General features: G+C 42.7%; 1 protein-coding gene across 22 annotated transcripts in view; it reads right to left on the minus strand.

The window, feature by feature from the left end:
• Window positions 1–23,112, minus strand: part of ATXN1 (ataxin 1) — a 369,363-nt gene that overhangs the window by 203,260 nt on the left and 142,991 nt on the right. For 9 of the 22 annotated variants that reach the window (XM_014878318.2, XM_088169186.1, XM_088169127.1 and 6 more), the window contains exons 1-2: window positions 15,985–16,589; window positions 11,272–11,391 (exon numbers count right to left, since the gene is read on the minus strand). The gene's annotated coding sequence lies outside the window, so the exon portion shown is untranslated. The other 13 variants (XM_088169193.1, XM_088169115.1, XM_088169206.1 and 10 more) reach the window with 7 other exon arrangements.

Genomic DNA, 23,112 nt, shown 5'->3' on the forward strand with positions numbered 1-23,112 from the left:
GCCAGAAAGAGCATGATGGACACCAGTAGCACGGCACTAACCAGGTGAGGTGGGGTGAACTCTGTGTGGAGGCTTATAGCATGCTCTTTCTTCACAGTCGAGGTGTTTCAGTGGTTTTTTCTAAGGTGCAAACACGCAGGGTTTATACATTTATGTTGACAGGTTAGCAGCTTTGCTCTCAGTAGTAACCACAATTTCTTTTGAAGTTTTTAGCCGAAGTTCAGAGACGACCCAGGTCAGTAGTCACACATCACACACCACAGCTTTTCTCAAACACAAGAAGAAAAATCCAACAACAAAAAGCCCAGCTACAGAATAAACACCACTTACACACGCCACAAAAGCTCTTCTTTTCCATGCCCATCTAAGACCACAGATTGTCCCAAGACTGAATACTGGCTCTCCACAAAGGACCTCTGAGCCTATCCGAGCGTCTCAGCTCCCTGCCAACCTGCCGGCTCCCAACAACAGGGCACTGCACACAACAGAACTGCCCTCAGCCAGCTACAGCAATACACTCAGCATCCAGACAGTGGCTCCTTTTCATTCCATACCTTCTTGTACAGGCCTCTGTAAAACACACACACAAAATCTTTACTGGTACAGAGGGAAATCAGTGGCTACAACTGCAAAGCGCCGTGTTGCTAGCCAGAGACGAAGAGCACACAATCCGATGCTGAATGACTGCCAGCAAGGAGGAGTCCCAGCTTCAGGCCTCAAAAGCGCTTGGAAAGCTGTTGCCTGGCTGATTACGTCCCCATGAAAGGGTAAGGCTCCAGAGCAGTGAGCACAGCAGATTAGAGGCAGGAGCTGCAGAGCTGAGCCGGCACACGTACTCTGCAAGTGCACCCTGGTGCGTACTCACGGGGCAGCGCGCCTCCGAGCGCCACTGCCCCGAGAACCATGCCCGTGAGCAGAGACTGCAGTCCCCGTAAATACATGCTCAATTCCCTCGGAAATTAACCGGCCCTTAAGGAAATTTAAACACCAAGTGAGGGATGTGGTAAAACTCCAATCAAACAAACAACAACAACAAAAAAAAAATAGTAAGGCCAGTGTCTCTTAAAAAAGGGACAATTTGGCATTTGCAGTGTGTACAAGATGTCTTCATACACTTTCCTGATTCCTTGCCAGTAACTATTCAAAAAAGACCACTTAACAAGCAAACAGGTCTTCAGTACAACAAATAATAAAAAAGAGAGCAAAGCTTGTGCTATTTAAATATCATGAAACATTCTGCTAATCATGCACAGATGGAAGTACAGACGCTTCTGCCAGACGCCTTGTTCAGAAACTTTGCTCTATTTTTAATTATTTGATGCACAGAGGACCTGTTTGCTGATTAAAAGGGCACTGCCTTTAAAAGCACTCTATCAATATGGAGTCTAGCCTTGTTTTTAGAAGAGGACTTTAAAAGTAGTAACTCATACCTCCAAGCCCCCTGCACCAGTTTTTATAATCTTATAACCATGTGGTTGGGGGTTTTTTCAGATGTTTTTCTCACCTCGAGAAACTGCCTACATATAGAAAAAGTGAAACTAACTACACTCAAGCTATTGTTAAATTCACTGAGTAAATCAATTTTGAAAATGTGTATTTTCCTCTAATATCCCTTAGTCTGTATCTTTTTCTTGTTACTTATAACAAGAAGGGTTATCAATTTCCAGATAGAAGTAATTTTTGATGGTTTTCTGTTTAGTCAAAAGCCTCCTTTTTGAGAAAACACACCAACTCCAGAGTTATCAACCAAAATAATTATTAAATTGTCTGGGTTTTTTTAAATCTACTATAACCACAGTATCATTCCAATAGTCAGTTCATGGCAAAAGCGTGCTGATACACACCAAAAAAAATTTAAAACCCCTCTTACATATTTCTACTTCACACCTTAAGTGAACTTCACTCATTCAGCGGGTGCTTCATTCTTGTACTTCTCCATTGCAGTCCAGGAATTTTTCCCTCTCTGAAGAACCTCACTCAAAATGCATACTATGTCACTTTTATTTTCTTTTTCTGAATGAAGTGCTTTTCAAAAATTCTTCTTTGATTTAACTTACATTTCACAACCTATTACTATAGAACTTTATCACTGAAGCGGAGTCACGTTACGTGAAGAAGTGATGATAAAGAAGCCCAAAGAAAAATGCTCAAGCTGCTACTTTTGACCCATCAGTATGACATGTGAAAATGGTATTACATTTTTTAAATTTACATTAACAATTTGAATTATCGCAATTAATACAGTAAAAGAACCCTTTGATTAGAAGATCACATGATATGATAATAAAGTAATAGGTTCTCCATTATTTATGAGCAAATGACCCAGAGTGTGGCTCCTGGCTTATGCTCAGGTAGAGAGAAAATAACTGGATGAGTTTTGATTTTGTGGTTTTTCATTGTTTTTGGTTTTTTTAACAATGCCAGCATGTAAGATTTTACAAACAAATGTATGCTACTGATTTCTTAGAGATCAGCTGACAAGCCTAAAAAGCAAGATGTCTGCTGAAGAGACACTGCAGCTGGAAGCCAAGGATGATTGGCAGGGGCACACGGACTGAAAATCCAATGTTCAGCCAGAGAAACAGGCACCCACAGAGAAGCTTCAGAGAAGAAATAATGGTCTTTTCCCAGGAGGAGAAGCGGAAGGCTGCATGGAATGAAAGACTTGTCCAGGCAGATCATTGGGGTTGCAAAGCTCAGAATCCAGCTATGACTAACTAGGAAGGAAGAGAGGTAGATGAAACAACATTCAAATTTGCATTTCTGCAGGAAACTACTGAGGTATTGAAACAGTCTAAGCAGAAGGGCATTTTAGACACGTAGAAACACACACACAATTCAACGGAAGAAAGAGTCTACATAAAATCTAAGGATTGTGCTGGTAGCAAACACAGTGAGGGAGTCGTGTACAAGTAGGTCAGATATGCAGCAGCAAGAACTGCTGAGCACAGGAGAATCTTGGTAGAGAAGGCACTGAGGAGAAAAACGAATTGGCCAGCAACAAGAGAAAAGTCTGGAAATGGTTAAAACAGGACAGAAGGATAAAAAGACAAAACACTCTTGGCGCTATATAAATAAAGATTAGGTTTATTCACCAACACATCCACCTGAAGCACAGGAATGAAAGAAGACTGATGACATTTGACTGAGGAACAACTTTCAGTCCCTTTCCACTTGAAGGAAAAGCTGAGTGACTGCTCTAGTCCCACCAAACAATCAGTGGTGCTGACCTGTCTGCGACAGCTCTGAGCCCAGAGGCTCAGACATACCCCAAAGGCCCCAGACTCTATCACACCACATTTACACCCATGTGGCTCCACTGAAACCACCCAAATAACAGAGGTGGTACCCTGACCCCTTATTTCACCACAGCCTTTAGCTGAGCACCCCGGTGCGACGCACAGCACACACCCTTCATGTTAAATAAGAGGAGCAGCATAAAACCACTGGTTGCTGCAGCCTAGGTTGCACAGCACTACTGGTTTCATAAAGATACCCTGGCTGAGCTGTATAAACAGCACCAAACACTGCAGCCAGCCAGCTGACAGCTCAGATGAATGTGCTTCATAGCAGAGCTGCACACATAGCAGAAGTGTGTCTTAGTTTGCATTTCTCCCATTCCATACAGCCAACATGACATTCACCAAGTATGACTCCTTAGGTAACAGGGTTGTACTTGATTGCTGATGTTTAATGTATTTCAGATGCTTACCTTCTACCCACCTCAATTTTCCTTAGGGCTCTTCCTCACTGTACACTAACACAGATAACATATGGATAGCAGCCTCATGTAACAAATGTCATATTTTCACTCAGGAATTACTTTAATGTGCTCAGTCACTACACATCGTATTCCCTCTGCAATCAAAATAAACCAGTGGTGACAAACAAATGGCAGGACGCATCCGTGCTGGTTATGTCACTCTCACACCTGAAGAACCATGCACCAAGAATGAGTTACTCTATCATCTTGTGCAAATATGGAACAAAATGCAGACTTCTCCTTCAGTTCTTCCACTATTGCAGTATCACATCTGTTTTATGACACTATCTAATGCATTTGTGAGCTATCCAAACACCATCTAGTATAATTTTAAACTATAGATTATTGGACTGCACCATCATCCTCTTTCCCTGTAAAATAGGACACAGATGTGTTACACGTACTCACGTGTCACTTAGCTCCCCCCAATTTAATTAATTAACTGTCAAGTTCACAAAGGAAATCAAAAGTGATTTCCAAGACTGTCATTAACAACAAAAATATCAGGCCAGATCACAGCAGAGATCCAAGAAAACTTAGCAAAAGTGGCAAGAAGGAAACATGAAACTCAACCCTGATTCTAAGAGGAGGCAGACAAGTCCTAAGCAGAGAGGTGCAGCAGCTTCTCAGTTCTGCCAACAAGGAGATGCAAACACAAATCGTTTGACCAGACCAACCAGGTCATCCTTGGATAGTCCATCAGCAGATGTTACTTACAGAAGAACAATGTTAACAGGGTAGCTGCTGGGGAAAAAACAAAGAGAATCCAGAGGAAAGAAACACATATCTAGGATGTATCAGGTTCTCCCCGTAATAAAGTAGAGGGAAGGTACCATTTTATTTGGGTGCCACGGAGAGAACAGCAGTGGTTAACAGAGAAATCTCCACTTCATGTTAGTGAATTGGGTTTTCTTTGTTTTCAACCTGAGTCCAAATTTTAACACATTAGCATGTAATTAAAATCTTGTGTAAAGATCATGGTCACAATATTCATATGTTAAGGTTTTACTTGCATAACTATTGATAGAAATAGTACTGGCATGAATCCATGTGTCTGGGGCCCAACACTTCAAAGTTCACTCTCAGACACCTCTGAAGCAGGCAGATGAAGATCTGTCTAAATCAACATCTAATAACTCTTTGGCTGCCTCTGGAAAATAAATATGATACCATGGCTCAGGATGCAGGTCCATCCACAAAAGCTGTAATGGTTTGTAGGAGGATTTGCCATGGGATAAGTCCTGTCAGTGTAAGCAAACCTTTCATATCACAGGTGGGGCATCCTAAGAAAGTTCTTATTTCTTTTCTGGTTCTTACAGAGGGTTTCTATTTTCAGCATTGCCTATATAGCACTACCTGACACATCTTGAGTCATTAAAAAATTAAAGAGAATGAAAAATAGGTTTTAAAAAATTGAAAAATGGTTCAATGACCTTCTGTTAGGTTTTGACTCCTTGTGTTATTATGCTATTTAAAATACTTATTCACTGCATTTTATAAAATCTCAAATTGTATTTGTTTTTCTTCTTGTATCTTTGCTTCTAAAACATGACATATTCTTTAAAAAAATAAAAAAGGGGCTTATTTTTGTATTAATATTTTTTTAAATAATCTCCCAAGCTACTTTCTATGTGTCTGTATATTTGCTGTAATTGTGTTCATATTTTAATTCTGTACTTCAAGCCATCTTTGAACAACTTGATTAATATTCCTTTCAAAAGATTTTATAGCTGGTGTACTTCACGAACACAATTAAAGTAGATTAATCTGTTCTGAATTATATGTTTCATAAAACTACTGTTCCTCTGATTAATTTTACAAAAACACATGTAACTATGTACAAATGAGTTTTTTCTCATTGATAAAACAATCCTGTTACACAGCTTCCAGTACTGGGCAAGAGATATCATTGTGAATATCTAATAAATCACCAAGCCTGATGATGCAATATTATGTGAGCTAATACACAAAATACTGTGTTTTTATTCCAGTAAAGGAAAAAATAGCCCAATTCTCAGCTTATAGCACTGGCTCACCTACAATGGAAATCTTCAGGTATCAGTATCAGTGGAATAATGCCACCATCAAGTCGAAGTGACTGTAGATGATTCACAAAACTTTCTCCAGTGAAACCAGTAAAAAAAATGTTATTCAAATTCAACAACATGGTTGAATTTCAGAGACACTGGGACTAAACAGGACCCATCTAACTCCTGCAAGATCTGCAAGAGAGACTCACTTTGACCTTACCATGACTGTCATGAGCAGGCTGATGTCACTTCACCCCATAAATCCCCTCGCCTGGTGCTGTAGCTAAGCACTGCTGAACTTAGGTACCCTCTAGAAACTCTGTGATGCTGTAATTAGCAGTGAGACTTATAATGCATTCCCCAGCCAGGAACAAGGGTTGCTGTGGCCACTAGAGTAAAAGAATGTGAAAAGGGAGTGGAGAAGAATGAAGAAGACAGGTAACAGCAGAGAAAACAGAATAAAGACTTACTGAAGGATCTGATATTAAAAGAACACAATAACCACCAGGAATCAGCTAAACTGTCAAATAGGGATTACAACAAACAGTGTTGTTTTGGTTTTTTTAAATCCATTAAATCGATTCTTTCAGTGGAGAAGAGCAATGATACATAGAACGTATACCTCTGACATAAGCTTCTGCTTCTGAGTGTCTAAATTACATTAGGTTTGGTGTTCGGGGTTTTTTTGAGAAATTACATATTTAATATTCTGCTTGCAGTGCAACAGTAATCTAAACCCTTCCTTTATTTTTTGGCAAATGCTGTGCATCACTCACAGTCAGCTTATCGTTAAATGTGAGCCGTTCATGTATCTTAGTGTGGTTTCAATGCTCCTATGGCAAGGCTAAACAGCGTTTCAGGAACAATGATATCCCCAGGCCCACACTGTAGTTTCTGAAGCACAGATTAAGCACGGTATTCTGCTCAACAAGCTCATCACTGTTAAGTAACTCATCAGAAAATAAAGAGGGAATTATCAAATGGGAATTGCCAAGTAATTAGTTCTCTGAAGCAGATGACATACAACTGTTAAAGGGAGGGGCTTCCCTGCTAGTCATATGTCAAAGTAGAGCCTCCTAATCTGTAAATAAAACTTCAGTACATATGATTAGTGTGATTGGTTTTTAACTGCTAGTGGTACATGGAGAATAAAGTTATAACTTCTACTGTAATAACCTACTAGGATTTTTTTTCCCCCTTGAATTTATTGGATTTTCAAACCATTCTGGATCTACTTGCTGTCAGACTACTTTGGGAAAGCTATGAATACAGCACAGTACCAAGCAGCAAACGTGTTCAGGGGCTACGGAAGAGGACAAATGCATTTATTATGATACACATTTGAAAATATCACTTTCTAGTCAGCTGAAAAGGAACCACACCAATGAGAAAATATTCAGTAGCACAAAATTTCTGAGCACAGTAAAGGAGGATTAAGCCTGCTTTTTGTAATTATCCTTCTCCATTAAAGCCTGACTTTCTTTCAAGTAGCTGGCCTCACAGAAATGTTAGCTGTACAAAACTACAAAGGCCTTCATACGTGGGTACCTGACAAACAAAAATGTGGCAACAGTCACAATCACGCTCCAACACAAGTGAGAAACACTTTGACATTTGTACTTTTTATAGAGCAAGGAGTGACTCAATAAATCTTAAAGTCAAGGTTACAGCTAATTCCAAAATAAGTAACTGATGAGAAAATAAAGAGACAATTATCAAATTTGGGGGTTTGCCTCTAGCACCGTGTCTCAACCTCTAAGAAACCCCTCAGCCAATACATTTAAATCCAGATGCTGCCACCTGGGCTAATTTCAGACCAAAATTATACCCCTGATAATGAGGCCTAACTTTCTTTCAAAAACACAGCCCTGGTTTCAAGGCAAGACAAACTCCACCAGCACATCCCTGCCCAACACACACAGCCAAGGGAGGGGGCAGCAGGAGGGCACACACAGATGCTCAGGCTTGCACACAACTGCACATCACATTCAGACACCTCACCACTTCTCAGCCCCCTGCACATGGAAGCTCTCCATCTACTCATACTCACACTAACATCCAAAAGCCCACACTTTTAAAGGAATGCTAGCAAGTTGCAGTGTGTGGGACAGCAAGTCTCATTCCATTTGCAGATACACCTTTTAAAAACACCAAGTTGGAAGGTGAATCAAACCTTGGATAGTGCCTTTTATCACATTACGAATGTTAGCCTTGTGTTTTTATGTAGGCATACCACTACACCCAATGCCATTTACACTTCAGACTATGTTATGAAACTTTCTATCAGTCAGGCAGCAGGCCTTCACTATCTGCTGTAGGAGCAAGAGAGCAAAAACATGAAAGGTTATGGCTGAGGTGAGGGGACCACAAAGCCTCATTTTTAAGACATCTGTCAGCACTCACATCGCTTCATTTAATTTATCTTTTAGTTGCTCACACATAAACAATTTTTAAAATCAAAATTATTCCTAATTACTATCCAATTATACCTAGTTCACAGCTTCATTTCACTTGTGCTATTAACACATGAGAAATCTCCATTGCCTACCTCCTTTTGGCCCTACAGCTATTGTAGACCTTCATAAACAGCATGAGGGAAGAAATAAAACCAGCTATGATAAAAGGACACTGATATGACAACCAAAAAACTATCACTGCACATAGTAATATAGAGAGAGATTAGTTCTTTTTACGTTCACTATTAAGTATTTTAAAAGGGAAGACTGATGCCTGTTTACAGAGAGAAGTAGCCAGAAGTCTGCATAAAGCAGAAATTACATCTTATGTAAAAAATAAGATATATGGGGTAGTATACAGACATACTTACTGAAAATTCAGCCAAAAAAAAATTTCTTACAAATGGGCTGCAGCTGTAGATTCATCCCTGTACTAAGATTAATAAATATCAAGTGACTCGACAGCAGAAAAGATTAAAAAGAACTATTTTAATGTTAAAATGTCCAGTATCTAATGCAAAATCCTCTCAAGACAACTGTATAAAAGAAAGCATTGAGTCATTTGCCTACGTGGAAGGAGGCAGTGCACGCTCTGAACAAATAACAATAACTCTATGTTTCGGAGAGCAGGCTAAAATTAACTAAAAATTAAAAAGAAAGAAAACTGTATCTATTTATTTATTTTCATTTTATTTTTACTAATACTCATGTCCTTATCCAGGCAAGATGCTTAGCTGGCTCTGCAGAAAATGCTGCTTGAATTAGAAGGGTAAGCACACCCGGAGAGCTGACACAACAAAGATGTTACCCACTGAAGTCACACAATTCCTCAAGCGAGTGAAGCCACGAATGCACACGTAGGGACGTTGGGCCTCAAGTACGGTTTCCGAGATCCATTTCGGATGCCTTCAAACGTGTCCCATGTCCCATCCCTCTGACAGTCTCCAGGGTAGTAACCCAGGCCTGCCTAAAACGGAGCAGGGTAGTTGCCACCCTCACCCCAGAACAAATGCAAAAGCCAGAAAGATGATGCGTGTGACTATGAAATGCTTTATCTGTGGCTGCTCCCCACACAGTGCCAGGTCATGTTTCTTCCACATTTTACTACTCTGAGCTCCTGCCTCTTTCCTCCTGTAACAGAGAGAACTTTGTAAGCAGGCAGTGTCTATCCCAATAACTTCTATCTCACTTAGTTATACAGTGGGCCTGATTTTGATCATTCCACAGAGAAAATGAGAACTAATGAGGTCAACAGAGGTACCCCCAACTCAGTGACTCAGCAACAAGAAATTAAGCCAAATCTAACCTAATCTAAGGTCCACAACCACAATACTATACTTCAAGCTGAGCTGGTATAGGAAAAACAATATTTTAGTACTATATTTCCGTCGTGCCTCTGCACCAGACTTAACTAGGTTACATTTTTTATCCCAAATGTTTGCTTAACACTGAATATATTCTCTTGCATGTAATTGCAGAAAATACCAGATGCGAAAATATCCAAGGTGACTTAGCAATACATTGTGGGTAACACAATCTGATTATTCACAGGACTTGACTAATGCCCTCTAAACAACTACTTCTTCTAATTAAGAGATAGAAGCTTTTCCAGCAGTAATCACTTCTTCAAATAAACACATTTTTATACAACCCAAGCTAATCCTGAAAAAAAAATTAATGCTTTATGGGAATGATAACATCATAGCAAAAAAACTTCCTTCTATTTGATGTCCCAAGTCAATAGCTGCTACCAATTCAGTTTTCTTCCAAAACAGAAAGACAAAGTGTGTCAGGGCATGGGCACTTGGTGTGGTTTTTCACTCTCAAGGAACTCTTACTGCTCTGAAGTTACAGCAGATACCACCCACCCCCACCATTCAAGCTCATTTGGAAATTGTAACAGGCATGTCCTTGCATGTAGCTACTTGCCTAGGCAACTTCCCTCTAAAACACAGCACCCCTCCCCACAACCACAATAAATGTAAATGATGCACTGCATACTTTTCTATGACATGCTGCATACATTAAAAAGTTATTCTGCAATGGAGACTTTCTGATCAGCCCCGCATAAATAAGAACATTACTGTAATTAAGCTTTCAGATAGTAAATTTTAAAAAGAAACGCTTTGATTTTCTGCAAGCAATCACTATATTTCATTTTCTTTCATTTAAAGACATGGACAATTTTATTATGACCCTTTATCTTTTTTTTTCTTAGAGCATTAGCAGCATTGCCAATCCCAAGCACTTAAAAATCATAGAATACGTTAAAAAAAACCCAGGCTGGCTTAATGACAATCAGATTAAAGAAATAAAATAAAAATTTATGTTCTTTTTATTGGCAGTACGATTGTTGAGTCTTGGGACTTGGTCTTTTCAAGTTATTTTCCAGAACCATATGGGAAGGAGAGACAGAGGAAAGGAACACAGCAGACTGATACATGTGCACTTTTACATCTTGTCTGGCCACAGTATTTCAGGGAGGAAGATCAGAAGAACTGAAGCATTCCTCAAAATAGACCAAAAGACACACAGATACATCAGTAGTGACGAATTATCCTGGGAGCTATTCTAATGCTGGACAAAGTTTAATGCACAGAAGAAACTCAAGACAGTGTAAAAGCCAAGTAGGCAACAAGCAACAAGAATTCTGAAAATGTTCATAAAGTGAAGGAAGGATTTATACAGTTTTACACAGGGCATTTTATAACAAGAATCAAAGTCTGCCAACTTTTCCATTGATACTAACATCTTCCAGTAACTGAATATACTCTGACCTCAGGTGAGTATAAAACCACTCATCTAGAATGCACTTGCTCTGTAAGTCACAGAACTGAGTCACCAGAGTTAAAGGAATTTTTCTGAGCAGAGTTTCTCAAGGACCTCTACTGCCAGGCAAGGGAAGTACAAACCTATCACAGGTAGGTAATCACACAGACACCAGGAAGGTGTCCACTTTGCCTAAAGCCCAAAGCAGACAGTGTACACTTGCTGAAGGAAATAAAAAGCATTGCATTCTCACCTTACTGGCAGTGCATAACTGTACGGTGAAGACAAAAATGACGGTGGTCACTGTCCTACGGGGTCAAGAATAAATTCACAGCTTGTATTGCTTGCCCATCTGGCTTGGCCTGCAATGTGACTGTTGATCCAGGAGTGGAGAAGATGGAAACCAAAAAAAAAAAAGAGAAACAAAAACACAGTTAAGAGTTAACATTTACAATCATTTACAACAGACTAAGATATCCCAATGAAGACAGAGAGGCTGCTTTTACTATTACTCAAGCACAAATAAACTATAGATTTAATCCTGCAGACAGAGCTCATACAGTAGAGCAGAGCCCATTTATTCAGAGTGCTCTTTTCCTAAATGTGATCTTAATGAGGTGAAGAATCATAAGCGAGTGGAGATGACTGTCTTCACTGCCAACAGAACATATTTTATTTGAGAAGCGGTAGCATCCTGAAAACATAGTGCTGCAACTACTACTACTAGGTGGAAAATAATCACCTATCGGAATGTGACTTTACCTTGTACACTATCTTGTCATTAAAGGTGGCACACTACAGTTGATGCCTATTACTGTAAATTCCCAAATAATATAAACACAGAAACGCTTTACCAATGTGGATTTTTTTATCATTTCTGAGATTTTGCTCAGCAAAATCATGAAGAGCCAGCACTGAACTTCTGCTGACGTCACCTATTAAACAAAATACGTTTGGGTTTTTCACTTGGAATCTCACCAGATATTTTTATCACTCTTGGTACAATAAAAGGATTTAGTGAGACCATTTCTCCCTCACTGAGAATCATTTCTGTTGTTTCAGTTTATGAGCATACTTACTTGTTCCTATTTAGGAAAGGATTTACATGCATACTTAACTCTAGATAGGTTCTTTAATCAATTCTCATTCAGCAAAACCCTCACTGGGACATGTACTAAAGTAACTTTGTAGTCTGGGACCAATACACACATACAGATTTGCGTGTGTTGTACAACCACTTCAGACTACAGCTTTGAGAGAAAAAAAACAGCCATGAAGCATTACATTCTCAACACATGCACAGAGATCAAAAAGGAGTTACAGTCATGGATCTAGTTTTCATATTTTTGCAAAAAACAGGAATTTACAAAATTTCTTACGTTTTAAAATGTTAGTCATGCATCACCTCAGCCAAAACCATGTAAAAATCTTCAACTTTCTCATATAAAGAATGTGAACTACTGAATAAGACTTCAAAATACAGCGCCTTCGACCAAATACATATTTATTTATCGCACTTGGAATCTTGCTTAAAAGTAAAATGAAAGGATTAGGTCAGGATTTTCACTTTGCAAAGCCTAGGCTATTGAAGTCACTGGAATATACCAAGTCAGTTCTTTACAATGAAATATTTACCTGTGCCAAGCCTGCCATACTTCTGTTTCTTGTTCTAATTATATCTTTATCTGTTAACGCAGCATTGGTTACAGCAGTCTCAGAAGAGACCTACAACTAAATCTATATCTCTGAATACTCTCTGAATTGCACACACCGTACCCGTACAGCTCTCCAGAACAGTCAAATCACTCACAACCTGTGTGGTTATAGCTGAGGCTGTCACACACACTGACTTCTCTCAAGCATCACCAGCATCAGCTGCCTCACACGCTGGAGTAGGTTTGCAGCCAGCCAGTGCTTCAGACCATCTATGCAATCCTGACAAGCATTTCCTTTACAGCCTGCCACACTTTTTTATTGCATTTCCCCCTCAATTAGTACACTACAACAAAAGCAGTGTGCGTATGAACAATGAAAATTATAATCCTGAATGCCATCTGCTAAGATGTGATGCAAGGGGAAAATTAGGCCTTGATTTTGTTTTACTAGCCACATTACTAAGACAATTATTTTAAAATTCTAATGTTTAAATCCTTAGGTTTTTTTTCAGATGACTGAATTCAAGTGTCTATTTTCTTAATTAATGGGAAACTAGGCCACTGGATCTATTACATAAAAAATTTTTGTTAAGTGAAATTCCAGGTCTCTTGTAAATGTCTTTTAAAACAAAACTCGTTTTTTCAACCTTTCTAAATAGATTCAATCAGGCTAGAAAAGCAAAGTTGCGCTGTTTATTTTTCAGAAAAGTGTTTTAAACTATGTATATATGGCCTTTTTGAAAATAATTACTTTCTAACACTCTAAATCATTTGTCTGAAAATAAAATATGTACAAGCAGCATGCAGCACACAAAGGCTCACACTGCAGAAGTTGTCCTGCTCGTGACTATTCCACTCTCTCCAGCCAGTCCTCCTAATAAGCTCTTCTATTTCCAGCCACCTCCTCAGAATGGAGGCCCAAAACAGAGGCGGTTGCACCGAGAAGAGGATATTCTCTCCTAGCCAGAAGGGCAAGTTAGTTGAGACACTGAGAAGTTGCACTGCAGTGCAGGAAATTGCCTGCAAATACCCTGTCTGTCCCCTCACCCCTCCTAGAAGAAACACTCCTGCTCGGCAGGCAGGCTGAGACCTACAAACTCATCACACCAAACCCAAGACCACCACTGCCTGTCACTGAGCTGAACCACCAACAGGCATTTCTCATTGCCTCCTCCTCCAGCTCCAGTGCTCTACCATCAGAGTGATTAAAATATCTATTTTACTGAGATATTTCTGGATTGCTTTATGTTCCAGTCTGGTACTACAAATGCTCAGGAGCTGTGGGTGCTGATGATTTCTCATCACTGAGACACAAAATCCTCCGGGTGAAGTTCAATATTAGTGTAAGTGCACCCAAGATTAGTGACTGGAGTATGGGTGTTACCCACTTCTATAGACACTTAATGCAACTCCTTAATCAGGCAAAAATCCTATTTAAGCCCACAGTGCTTTTTGCCATGAAAAGCAATATAGAGAAAATAACAGTGATATGCAGCAGATCACTTTCTGAGCTTGGTTACTCTACTACACGCCTGGATTAAGTCCAATAAATGGAGTTGTTTGAGATATACACCCATGTAAGTGGCTCACAATCCCATCCCCTGGAGTTGCTCCAGATTTATGACATTAGAACACAGTGCCAAATTTGGTGCTTTTAAAAAATTATACCTACATTTATGGAAGAGTGGCTTAAAAGAGTAACGTTCAAACAATGAGAATGAAGACAAATATACATTGCTTGGTGAAACATGTTTTTAAAAGCAACATGCAGTTCAAAGCTAATTATATTGCATATCCTTTGATGGTATTATAAGCTGTGTCAGAAAGTCTCCTGCTCCATGGCTATAACATCTTGATGAGCACAAATGCAAAAAATACACCCATACTAGAAATAAAGTGTTTGCTGAGGCAAAAACTGTTTTTCATAGTACATACTTCGTATTTTATCATGAGAAACTGCAGTCAGCTTTCACCTAACACACAAAAGAGCCTAGACATTGCTAAGAACTACAAGGAGGCTTTAACAAACCCAGAGTGATAATACTGACATCAAGTATCACCAATTTTCATCTTACCAGCCAGAGGGTGTAAAGTACAGCACAAGAGTGGAGAATAACAAGCCTGTGGCCTATGATGAGAATGCTGGGATGGGAACTGTTAACAAACACTGACTACTACAGCCACCAAACAGTTAAACAGACAGAGACAGTGGGGGGGGGGGGGAGAAGGAAAAAAAAAAAAAAAAAGAAAAAAGGGAAAACTCTGAAGAAACTTTCATGCAAGCTTGTATAAGCCAAAAGCATTTTTACAAAGTACCACACCTTCATTAATTTGCTAATAATACACGCTAGTGGAACTGACGATTTGGCTGACCTGCTAAGCGTGCCACGTACGGTCCCATCTGCCTGACACTCCAGTGGGTAAAGACCACCCTTCCCGAGAAGTTCGGCCATTAGGAACCCACCACGGGCATCTTTCAATTGTCGGAAAGCTCGAGGCGGTGGCCGCGCCGGCCGTACGCCACCAACGCGGCACACGCAGGGCTGGCGGTAGCCCGCTGAGTCGCCTGCCAGCCACACACGCACCTGGCTGGCCGGTGAATACGGTGAATCCCGTCTGTTACCATGGCAGCCTGATCTAATTACATGACTGATCAGGGCTGGAGTAAGCGCGCTGAAAGCCTGCACCGCTGACATGTCGCTACATGATGAGAGAGACAGACAGACAACCGAGCACGGAGGAAAACCTATCGACCTCTGCCTTACGTAAAAAGTGAGGAGATTACAGCCACCCTTTCAAAATAGCTGCTACCCGTAAAATACCGGGCCAGTTTTACGAACAAATAAAGTGCAGTAACGTACAATTACTACTATTATCTTGCAGCATCACAAAAATAACTACGGCGCAATATTTTCCCTGGCCATTCTCAATTTCCCTCTCCCCCATTCATAACCCTTGCTCCATATGATAAAACTGCACCGTCTCTATCACCCGAACAGAAATAGATTAACATGAAGTCGGGATTTTCCTTTAGGGGACGGTTTCATTCGAAACTGAAATTAAAAGTCCTTGACTTATCAGTGTGTCAGCAGAGTAATTCACTATGCCTGACCGTATCTGACGCGTAAAGTAACCATTACTGCATAAAATACATAACCATGAGCGTTAAAGGTTAAAGTGTAAGCTGTATTACAAAATATGAATTTCTTTACCATATGAAAGGGAAAAGGTCTCCGGCAAAGGTCATTTACCTGCACACCCTTCCCGTTCTGTACACAGAAATCATTTGTAAAGAGGAAGGTTTTACAAACCTAGATTTCTTCGTCTGGTCGTAAAATAAATGCCTCAAATTTTTCCCCAATTCTATCTGGAGTTCGGGCTCATAGGGGAGAGATGCTGCTCGGAGGAGTCCCTATTACACAGCATACGGTAAACAAAATAAAAATAGCCTGTCACTCTCGTTGTCTACACAGTGCATTATATAACGGGCTTCCGACTTGTTTTCTTTTCTATTATTACTCTTCAGTAATTCCTCCTCTTCAATAACATGTAAATCGCTCCCAATTCTGTCATTTTATTATTACCGCTATTACTATTACAGTAGGAGCTGACGCTTTTCCAGCACGCTTTAATTTAGACTTTAATATTCTCAGGAATCACATTGACGGATTCAGCACCCACAATCGTACACGGGGTCATTTATTTGTTTTTCTGCCCGTAAATTACGATGCCTCAGGGTAAAAAAAACAAAACCGAAAACAACCCAAAAAACCAATAAAAAAACCAAAAACCAAACCACCACCAACCAACCCCAAACCCCCGCAACCCAACCACCTCCACCCGACCCAAGCAAACCCGGAGGCGACGGGGGATCGGTGAGCGGCAGGAGGGCAGCGGCCGCCACTGGAAGAGGCGAGCGGAGCCCCGGGGCGACGGCGGCGGCGGGGAACCCCGGCCCCGCTTCCCTTCGGGAAGCCGCCGGCCGGACCCCACAACCGCGGGCGGGCAGCGGGGCGGCGGCGCCCCCCTTCCCCCATCCCTCCCGCCCCGTCCCTCCCGGCAGTACCGGGTGGCGTCTGCAGCCGGCCTGGGCCCTGAGTGAAGCGGAGCGGGGCTGCTGCCGGGCACATCCCAGCGCCAGCGCCGCCTCCCCCGCCGCCGCCGCCTCCTCCTCGCTTCATTCACCCTCCGGCAGCCGCCCAGCGCCGTACTACATACGTCGTGCGGCGGCGGCGACCGGCCCTGCCGGCGACCGGCCCCGCGCTGCGCTCCGCCGGGTCCGCCCGGCGTACGCGCTCCGCACGGCCCCCCCGCACCGCACCGCGCCGGCCGCGCACGCACACACACGGCACGGCACCGCACCGGCACCGCACCCCCGCACACACACACACACACGGCACCGCACCGGCACCGCACCCCCCACCCGCACACGGCACGGCACGGCACGGCAACCCACACATACACACACAGCCGGCACCGCACGCTCCGCACACACGCACCGGCACCACACACTCGCACACACACACACACACACGCAGACTCGCACGCAGCGGAGCCCTCACGCTCACACACACACACACACACACACACACACACCACACACACGCACCGGCACCGCACATCGCCCTCCCGCACACACGGACACACGCGCAGTCTCACACACCCCGAGGCCGCCGCTGCCGCACCGGGGGCCAGCCGCGACTCGCAAAATGTCCACCGTCCCCGCGGCCACCCACACCCCGCCCGGGCCGGGGGGAAGCGGGAGGGAGGGAGAGGGGGGGAGTGAAGAAGGAGGAAGGAGCGGGGCGGGGGGGGGGGGGGGGGGGCAGGGCTGTACGAGCGGCTCCCGCCGCGGGGCCGCCCCAGCCCCCCGCTTCCTCCCGTGTCCCGCATCCCTACTCTGTTCCCTGCGCAGCGTACTCGGCCATTTCGCGGCCGCCCCCTTCTCCCTCCCTGCCTCCCTCTTCCCTCAGGGCCGGGCCCGCGGCGGCAGCGCCTGCGGGCCGTGCCGGGCCGCGGCGGGCCGGGGGCGGCCGCAGCGAGATAGGCTGCAGCCCCTTGGCGGAGTGGGCAGCGCGCTCCCCGGCCCCCTCAGCCCCGTGTTTTTCCAGCTGGAAATCGCCGGCGGTTTGCAGTCTAAACAAGGGAAGAAGCCGGGAGCGGGTGGGGGGGAGGCAGAAAGCAGAGGAGGAAAAAAAAGCCACTTACTGTAAAGTGTCAGTGGAGGTGGGGTTGGCGGGGGTGGGGGTTCAGAGAGACTCGCACACAAATGTCTTCCTAGCTGATCACGGGGCTTGGGTCTGCTTTTTGTTTGTTTGGTTTTTTTCCTTCCCCCTGCAGTGACACAGGTCCGGGATGTCTCCACCACTGTAGTAGAAATGATGTCTGCGGTACAGCGCTCGCTCCCTCTCCGCTCTCCAGCATGTAAATGGGTAATAGAAGCCAAATATGGAGCAGTTGGCTGCCTCTGCAACAGCTCAAGGATCCTACTTCATGCAAAAGGCGGAGGGGGGGGGGAAGGGGGGGAGAGAGAAGGGAGGAGGAGGAGGCAAGGCAAACACTCTGGCAGCCGGCCAAGAGAGCCACACAGATTATTGCATACGCACGGCACCGCCGGGCCAAGGCGGCCTTTAACCCTTTGCGGGCCGCAGAACGCTGCCTGGGGGCGGGGAGGGGGGCTGGGGGCTCGCCTCGACACTTACCTCCTCCCTCCCCTTGTAACACTTCAAAGGCCAGGCTGGCTCTCTACGGTGGGATTAATCCCTGCGCACTCCAGTGTTCCAGAGAAGTCCCCGCTCCTGTAGCAGGCTGCGTCGCGGGGCTCTCAAATCACTTTGCAGGCAGAAAGAAATGAGATGGGGAGGGGAAAAAAAAAACCACAACCCAACCCCAAACCTATATTGTTTAAGGGGGAAGAAACAGACAGATAGCGACGTGTGCTGTCCTTCAGAAATGGTAGGGAATGCTGGTTTAAAGGATGCATGAAAATCGGTTGCTCAGTCAAGGCTGGTCTGTCTCTCTAAGGGAGGAAATAAAACTGCTGGAAACCAGGGAATGCTCTGAAGCAGCCTCTGCGAGAGTCAGAAGAGGGTGATTTTATTTAAGATGCCATATTGTATTTCGCTGTGTCGAACTGTGAAGTGATTTAGAGCAAGAACCTGCATCCCACTCCCTTTTTCTGAATTAGTTTTATTTATCCGGATTCTTGGCATATGCTTGAGTTGCTTGTAGAAAGTACCTTCCACTTCATTCAGACCAAAGAGAGTCTGACTCATACCGTCACTGAACTACAAGACAGGCAGGGCTGAACCACGCATGTTTGGGTACTAACTCCCTCTGGATTCCTCAGCACTGGTTTCATCAAAGATCTCTCCCAGCATCTCTCCCAGCTGTCTGCAGACCACTGTGAACTCCCGAACTTCCCTCCCACCTCCCGCGAACTATGGCAACTTACACTCCCCTGGCACCCCAGCATCAGTGTACTACTCTCTTACTTCCCTCAACGCAGGTTCCTGTAAGTGCCATAAACTGCAGTGATGGGCAAGTAACAAGCACAGATGCAAAACAGAGACCAGAGAAAATATCTTCCTTTTGGACTGTTTCAGTCTGGTCTTCACGTTAAAAAAAAATAAAAAAACAAACAAACAACCCCCACTCCCCCATACCCCTCAAAATCAATTTATCAAGCTAGGTACAAAGAAATAAATTACGAAAGCAATGAATAGGATGAATGCAGCCAAAGGATAGTGGGATGCTATGTTCGCATGCAACCCAACAGTGGTCCATAAGAAGCCATTCACTCTCTGCTTTGGCATCAGGAAGAGAAGTAGAGCACAGAGGCCTCTCCCCACCCCAAGGACATTGCAAAAAAAAGTTGCATAAATACCAAAGGCTGTTACACACCAGCTCCAAGGAGCTGGATGCTATGGGGTCCCAGGCTTCAGAAAGGCCAGAGATGTGCATGCCATGTAACATGGCCATCCAGATCAAGCTGTTTATTGCAGCTTGTATGTTTTGCCATGACAATAAACTCTAAGGTACCAGGTTTCTGGCAGGTATATCTCCTATGTGTCCATTTTATATTAACATTAGGTTTTAACTGTGAATTAAATCTAGTATTAGAGTCTAGATGCAAAGTACCCTAGGACTCAGCCTGCCATTATGCAGATCAGCAAAGGAGTCCCTTCTATAAAGGACTGCACTGGCTTACTGTAATTGCTAAAGAATGTAGTAATAACATTGTAAGCTCCAGCATTCTGGATTTAAGAGTTGATACTGTAATGCAGACTAGCTTTATGAAACAAGGATCTTTTACCATAGCATCCCCTGTATCTTTAGTTCAGGTTCACTATGAAAATGATTTTCTCTTCTAGCAGTGATCTGGAGACAGAAGCAGCAACAGGCCAAGATATCTGGACAAACATGCCACTCAGTACTACGAGAGAGATAATCTACAGCAGCAAAGCAGACAGCAAAATTGTATTCACCCAGCTAATGTAAGGTTCATTGATTTAATAAAAAGAACCAAGGGAAAGAGACAAAGACTGGAGATTACTGAAAATCAAGTGAAAGCCCTGGAGAAACTGCAAACCCATCATCAAGGTTCAATTCAGAGTACAAGGCATTCTGTCTGCCACCTTTTTTATTCCAGTAGTACAGAGTGTTACCTCAGGAGAAAGGAATCTTTCCTTCTCAAACATTCACCTTGCCAAGAGGTGTGGCACACGCAGAGAAAGAGAAGCCACATTCATGCTGAAGCAAGCTTTGGGCAACTTTCCCTTCTGCAGCAGGCTCATGTAAGAGGCTTGTGTGTTCCTCTACTCTGTGACTATAGTGTTTGCCTCAGGACCCTCATTTTTTGCCACGCTGTATACTCCAGGCTTTTACATCTTTGTCCATGTTTCTGCTTCAGTGTAGAAAAGAGACCCCCACAATGTAAGTGCATTGTAAGTTAAAGCAATAGTGCTTCCCTGAACCAGCAGGCACTTAATCCATGGCTCTGGGAAGTGCCACAACTGCCACCAGCCACGTCAAGTTCATAAGCCACTCACCTCCGCTCTGACTGGATACATGTTGGTTGCATTAACAGACGAGGGATGAGGGGACTATGCCTTATGAGTGTGGCCGAACACACAGGATATGCAACCATGTCACAAGATGCCCTTGTGCCTTAGCAGCTCCTCTGCCAAGGGCCTACACTGGGCCTCAATATATTCCCTGCACAAAGGATTCCACAAAATATCAAGGTGCTGATGAACACGAGTGGGACACAAGAACCCACATAGACCCAAGCGTTTTTATTTACTGCTGGTGATGTGTTGAAAATTATAGGACTCCCAGAAGAATACAGAGCTCACCGAAAGATACTAAACAATTTGGCATGCAGGATGCACAGTGTCTAGAAGAACTGTTTTTCAATTCACTAGTTGTAATGTGCCATCTACACAACATGTTTTATACAATTAATAATACTTCTAAAAAGTTGGATTTTTTTAACACTAGCATTCAGGGAAATGCAGTGATTGACAATGTATTGAGTGTGAAAAGTAATCTCATCATTATTGATCGATTGAAGTTCAAGTCTTCAATCTATCATAAAATGACATTGTTGGTCTCATTACAGCCTCTAGTGGACAGTAGTAATCCACCTCACAGACCTGTCATACTATTTGCTCAAATGACAAGCGTTATCAAGGCAGAGAGAACATGAACATACAGGTCATTCTTATCCACCAGCAAAAAGGATTTTTGAATACAATCAAAGGTTTGCTGTCACTGCTCGTAACGTGCCTCGCTTTACTCTTCAGGTATAGCATTGGCTTGTAAATAAACAGAGAACTTCTGCTATTCATTTCAGCTCCTGACAGCTTTCATAAAACTAAATTCATCTCAAATATTTTTATAACAGAAAATATTGGTTGCCATGTTTTTGGCTTAAGTAAGATGTTTTTAATCCAAATCAGAATCCACCGACTGTCCAATTCACCTCCTATCTATTTATAGCTCTCTCATATTCAGATAATTTTTGCTAATGCAGTTATTTTTGTTATTTCAGACACATGCAGCAGATTTAAGGTATTTTTACAGCTTTAATAAATGAGAAACTGTAATTTGGATTACAGCTGGCTAATTAAGGTATGCTTTCCTCAGGAAAGTTAAAAATCTACACAATTTGAACAATAATGTGTTTGGACTATATTTTTAAAGTACCACTTGTGTGAATGTAACGAAGTATGACTAATGTCTTTAATTTTTATGTATTCACTTAGAAATGAGTATATCCCCTGTCAAAACAGAGCTGTTGATTATGTTCTCCAGAACTCTGTGATTCTTCAAATGCAAGGAAATTAGATTGGTAGACACAGAGAGCCAATGCCGTCTCTTTAAAGCCACAAGTATCTCATGCAAATTAACATTTAGTGAAAGGAGAGTAAAGCATTCATGAAAATTAAGCAAGTATGTAGTAGTACACTGTGACTCAAAGAAAAAAAAAATCTTATAGTCTAAAATGGTGGTCCTTTGCAAGTGAATTCAAAGGAAAGGCTGTCATAACTTTTTTTATTTTATTACACTGTAGCTAGGTAAGGGTTGTAGGGTGATGAAGAAATCATTATTTGTCATGCCTTACAGTTTAGGTAATGGGATATTTAGGTAAAAAAAAGTTTACCTTACCATTGTCTTGATTTTTTAAAAGAAGCAATCAAGTTCTCGTTAAATAACAATAGCTTCAATGGCTTTAAAGTAACAATAGGTCCTTAGATGGATATCTGAAATGAGATGCTGTCTTTTTGTTGTTTCATTTTTCAAACTGGGCAAAACAATTAATCAGGGAATTAAGAAAACTGAGGACTCTTCTAAAGTCTTAAAATCGAGTCTGATTTAATCTTTTGATAAAGAGGTCAGTCAGTTACAGGTCACTGCTACGAAAGAAGACCAGTTAACCTACTAGTGACCACATCAGGATGGACCCCAGTCACAGTTAGCCCCATAATCTGTGGCAACCAGCGGAAAATAAAAGTGCTCAGCCTTTCTCTAGGGGTGCTTAACTGGTCTAGGCACCTATCAAGAAATAACTGCTATGACCTGTTAGGTGCTTTATGGCCAGTCTCTTCAGCTATCTGAGGTTTCAATCTGTGTCTTGGCCTCCTGTATCTCCCTTGACACTGCAGCTACTCCATATGACTGGTGTGAGCAGAAGGGCCAAGCACAAATGGGAACTAAACTGTCTTATTCCTGGAAGTGATCGTTGCATCTTGGGGTTAAAGCACACCAGCAGAACACAAAGAGGAAGCTCTGCTCTGCAGAAATGCTTTGTTTCTAGGGATGTCAAGGCAGTGCTGTTAACAGGGATTAACACTCAACCAGCATTCAGGAGAATTTGCTGGCCACTGTCAGGGAGAGGGCTCTCAGGGGCTAGGAGGGAGCAGCCGGAGACCACA

Source organism: Sturnus vulgaris, chromosome 1 (genome assembly GCF_052056855.1).
Source record: "Sturnus vulgaris isolate bStuVul1 chromosome 1, bStuVul1.hap1, whole genome shotgun sequence".
NCBI lineage: Eukaryota > Metazoa > Chordata > Aves > Passeriformes > Sturnidae > Sturnus > Sturnus vulgaris.